This window comes from Neodiprion virginianus, chromosome 6 (genome assembly GCF_021901495.1).
Source record: "Neodiprion virginianus isolate iyNeoVirg1 chromosome 6, iyNeoVirg1.1, whole genome shotgun sequence".
Taxonomy (NCBI): domain Eukaryota; kingdom Metazoa; phylum Arthropoda; class Insecta; order Hymenoptera; family Diprionidae; genus Neodiprion; species Neodiprion virginianus.
This window is the reverse complement of record NC_060882.1, coordinates 20,024,673-20,029,898: the sequence shown is the minus strand read 5'-3', so window position 1 is coordinate 20,029,898 and position 5,226 is coordinate 20,024,673. Positions and strand designations below refer to the sequence as shown.

The 5,226-nt window shown below is 38.3% G+C and overlaps 1 long non-coding RNA gene across 1 annotated transcript in view; it reads right to left on the bottom strand.

Moving 5' to 3' along the window:
• LOC124307307 (uncharacterized) overlaps nt 1-4,696 on the bottom strand; it is a 79,790-nt gene extending 75,094 nt beyond the window's left edge. The window contains exon 1 of the long non-coding RNA XR_006908777.1: nt 4,412-4,696. This is a non-coding gene — a long non-coding RNA (uncharacterized LOC124307307). The remainder of the gene's footprint in view (nt 1-4,411) is intronic.
• Nucleotides 4,697-5,226: the final 530 nt, after the last annotated feature.

Here is a 5,226-nt window from a genome sequence, read left to right as displayed (position 1 = left end):
ACTTTTCCTTGACTAGTTTAATTTTTTACCACAATCGAAAAATATAGTTCCAGGTAGAAAATGAAAATTAGTTTTCTAGCTGTTACCAGAAAGTCTAGTATCCGTTACTATTCTTTCTCATTACGTTCGCTGTGGTTTTTCGACGTCAGGGGTGGAATGTCATAAAGGGGGTGGTTCTGGGAAAGTAAGACCGACGTCTACTGGCAACGTCTAATTAGCGAATAATTCACGCGTCCATATATTAGCGAATTTACGTAGGTACCATAAGTTTTGCGTAATGACTGGCTGAGGGTGAGGATGGTTTTAGGAGGACGAAACTAACGTCAATCGACAGCGATTAATTAGCGAGTAAATCTCGCGTTGAAATTTTTCGAATTCAGTTTCGTTTGCACTATTTTTAATATGTGGCGATGCTAGTCTAACCGTAAGGTGGGTCTGCTGGAGTGAAAAATGTTGTTTTTCCGCAATTAAAAAGCGGTTAATTACCGACTGATTCTGCACTTTGCATTCGCTTATTATGCTACATTGCCATAGCCGGCTTAACAAAGGTTTAACTATGTATATTATTGAAAATACCGACTAGGTACTGCATTCAGCAACTCCGTACAGGATTATACACGGTCAGATTATAACAGGACCAATAATATTTCCGCGTTTACGTGGAGGTTTGATCTTTTCCAGTTTTTTAAAGATACAACCTCTGAGGAACTGTGACATCTCTATAAGGGAATATTTGTGGTAAAGTCATTTTATTGTAACGATTTAGTAGCGTTCAGAAGTGAAACATCGATATAATGTAACGCTCGCGAAAAATAACCGTTATATTTGATCCCTAACAATTGGGGTTTGAGCGGAAAACGTGTTAATCCCAGCGTATGACTAAGTGTACACACATATGGATTATGCTGAGAAAAGAAGCGAAGAAACGAAATGGAATTAAAAATTCGCAATTAAAATAGCACTAGTTTCTATAATGACACGCGAATTTGATTATAGTTATAATACTATTACGGAAAGTTATACGAATTGGTTTCTGGCATCTGATGGTAGTTTTAGACTGTGTTAGATTACTCACTGTCATTGCACCCGAAATGTAACAAGCTATAGTTATATTTCCAGCTTAAAAATAGATTAAAAATAATAACTGCCGGTGTTTCATCCGCAAAACCACCCGTTAGCAATTTCATTCGGTATAATAATAAGTACCCAACTGAACTTGTTAAGCAATTGTCCTTGAAGATGAATAAGCAAAAAATAAAAACGTTTCCCGTGTTAACCTTTACCTTGTTCATTACACGTATAGGTATACTTTTTAAACACCGATCACAGCTGTACCGAGTTGTCGTACATATTCGAATTATAATAAGCATTTTAAAAAAGGATTTGTAATTATCAGTAATCAGTACTGAAATCCTTTATCAATGAATAAATATTGCAAATCGCAAGGCTATATATAATATGTATCAAGATAACGATATGGTTTACTGTACATAGGTATAGTCAGTCAAGCCACGCTGTCCGCATAAATATTGTATAAATATTACATAATATGTTAGCTAAAGTTACTATACAGTTAGAGAGTGATACTAATGTTAAAAATAACTACATTAACAACGTACTACGGCGTCGGCCACGAGGTATACACACTTACACACATTACAGCCAATAATATTCGAAGATTATGTAACCCAAATTATAATAAAAATGTTACCGTATATTCAACTGTAAGTGCTGTACAATCAAATATTCCTTCACCCCTTTCTGTGTTTCAGTAAAATTAAAATTAAATTACAAAACAACATCTCCGACTCTAGAATGCATTGATCTACTTTTTGCGAAGCAAATTCGATTATTCGAGCAAGAAATATTTCTGCACAATGACGTAATCCGAGTCACCATATCCCAGGTATAAAACCCTTGGGGAGCAGTTCTGTGTAGTGTAGACGGTTGAGTGAACAGAACCCCTTAATAGATACAGCCCTGACGGGGTCCCTGGGTGATCGTCAGCAGAATTTCGGATTCCGACCACATACGCCGGCCCGAGTATTGACACTTAACTGAATCTGACGTAATATATCCCGGAAACCAATAACAACATTTTTTTAAGGGGGTATAAGAACCTCGCGGGGCTCTTCGGGTCTCGACCCCCTTCTTCGGGCTGAATAAAGTTCTTCGGACGAGTTCAAACAGCGATAACACTAACTCACCTTACATGCGTTACAAGGTGAGTCAAATCATTTTTTACCTCGCTGTATTTCGCGAGCACTGCGCGTCGTTGGATTCCGAAATTTCGAAGATCGCATGACGGCTGCGAGTTTTTGTCTCATTTAGTCGTTTTAATAATTGAATCACTTTTTCATTCGTTGGTTTCCGCGAGGATGCCGTAGCACACACGGTGCATACTTTCTTGAAATTATCGAGCGTATCAGGTCCCCGAGGAGGAGAGCGGAGGCCGCCTCCAGCTAATGTTCCGGGAAATTGGCTTCGCAAATGCAGAAGAAAAAGAGATAGAACAAAGATTTCGTTTCTGTTGGCCGTGCTTCGAGCGCTTCTTTTTTACCTCGTGCGGTAATTTCATCACGTTCGCTAAAACCGTTTCGAAAAGGAATATGCACTGGAACACGAGATCGGTAAAACGCCGATGAAACTTCTGCGAAATGTTGCTGCACCTGCTCGCTCGACGAAGAATATTGCATGTCTAAAGTTCAGACCGATAGATAAGACGGTACTTTTGTACGAAACACAGCTTTCAAGATTTCTGTGTTGATCTTATTTTTCCATTGGGATTTCCGACACTGCAGACTGAGAAAAGAGCTCATTTACTGTTAACAGATGTATATTTTGATGTGGCAAAATAGACGTTCTGTTATTATTACCAAATTTTACTTGAGCCAAATAATGATCGATGGAAATTTTGTTAATAGTTAGCAAATCATGTTTGGCTCAAAAAAAATTTGATAGTAATACCTAACAAAATATTTAATTCGCCATATTCAAAAATACGTTTTGTTAACAGTAAATAAACTCTTTTCTCAGTGCATAATTTCAAACACATTTATTTCAGCAGTCATTTAAATCTCAATGAAGATTACTGTAGAAAGAAGAGTCTGAATATTATCTAGCTGTGATCAATCAAACTGAATATAAATACGTCGAGAGGCAATTACGGCTTTTATAGTATCAGAGAAAAGAATGAAAAAAAAAAAACAAGTACACAGAAAATTCTCCATGCTGCGTTATGATGGCTTAAATAAAGGCCTAAACGATAAATGGACCTAAGCAGGCAGTTGAGGAGAACATTTTAATTGCAGCGAATAAGCAGCTTAAGTCTCCCCCTTTGATAGGTTGATAAAAACAACCCTCTTTCAAAGAAGAAGCGAAAAAGTAAGATGAAAACATCGAAGAAAACAGAACCATTCGAGAGGGTCAAGGAAACGACCGCATTATGTGTATATTAACACCAGTTGCTTTGCATTACACAACGAAAGTATCTTCCATTTGTTAAATTTATATCAACCATGCCTTATCAATTATTAAGGATATAAAATTGTACCGAGACCATTCTAATAATCGTTGTAAAGTTTAAATATAATGACGACAATCAACTGCAGTAATAAACTCTCAACGACGACGCTTAAAAATCGTATGAACAAGTGCGATTGAACTTTACAGCCTACTTTACGTCACGATATTGACCCACAGTTTGTCGAAATATCGCCATATAAATCGAGGGAAGTAATTTTATATATATCTGTTGTTATTATTGTTGTCATTATTATTTCTATCCCTCGGTTGGCACCCCTCGCATTTATTATCACATCACCAGCGTATAAAGCATTCTGATACAGGGAATTGCCGATATAAAACACGAGCGCCCCTGTAATTGGGCATCAAAAGGCAATATTTCCACACAAAGCACCTATACTATATTTGCAGGCTGTGGTGTCTCGACTGCAGTAGCGTAACTAGTCGCGAAGAAACCTCAGACAAAATTTCAATCTTAAGGTATTACTAACATTTTCTTTTTTTTCTTTTATTGACTGTTTCTTTTTTCCAATTAAAGTTCGGCAAACACATATATTAGCGAAAAAAAACCAACAGATCTCAGCTAGAGGAATGGCTATACGCTACAGCTCTTTTCGATTTCATAAAACATTCGTTTTTTGTTCTAGCACGCAGGACTCATTACTTCCATTAAATGGACAATAACTTAGCCTAATACGATGTAAACAAACACATCGAACGTAATCCGACTCAACGTGACTAAGTCGCGTGACAAATGTTTCTCCCAAAACATTTACTTACGCTACTGCATTGAATTCAATGAAAGCTGGCCAAATTTTCGAGCAACTTATTAATCACTAATATATCGTATACTAGTGGAATATATTGTTGATAGCATTATACTTACGTCGCACGAATAGAGTCAGTATTACGTCACAGAGACGCTCATTTCACAAGACCTGTTTCACCCCACCGTGGTTGCCGGTATTATAATAAAACATGTTTTTGCGACAGGAATTTTTTATTCACTGAAAACAGATCGCTACTCACTCAACAATCGATTACACTGCTAATCGGTCAACCCGCGGAAATTAACACAAAATAAGACGGAGTCGCAAATCAGACTCAAAATCACGCAACAAACTAACCTACCTAATTCGTCCGAACTAAACAGTTGACAATCACTGTTTCGTTCGCGTTTAGTACCGCGGACGGCCGTCAAAGGCGCCACCGACTACGTGACATTGCAAATATGCGTAACATGTACATAATTTCAATGGCGATACGCAATCCAACGTAACAAAATCGTATTGCTCGGAATGCCCGATACGACTTCAAGTAAAATCTTATCGTCGCTATTTATCCAAAAGTCTAATGGCGATCGAAAACAGTTTCTCGTACTTGAGAACCCTCTCTTACGCAGTTTTTGAAAGCTCTCCCCCTCTCTTTGTTTCTCTGCGGATATTTGTCACGTACCAAGCACCTACGCGAAGGTTTGTGAAGGTGGCCGCGAGTCCCGAGTTGATGGTATGCCTTGTTACCGCGGAACCCCCGGAGTCCTGGCACCTCCCTTGGGTAATACCGCATACAATTATATCCACCGAAAACATGCATTATGTATAGACCGCTGCCCGCACAATCGTAGATCATGTCGCAGGGTTGGTTAACTCTGCAAATGATCCTCCTTCCTGAGTGCTGCCAATCAAATGTGCCAACTCCTAC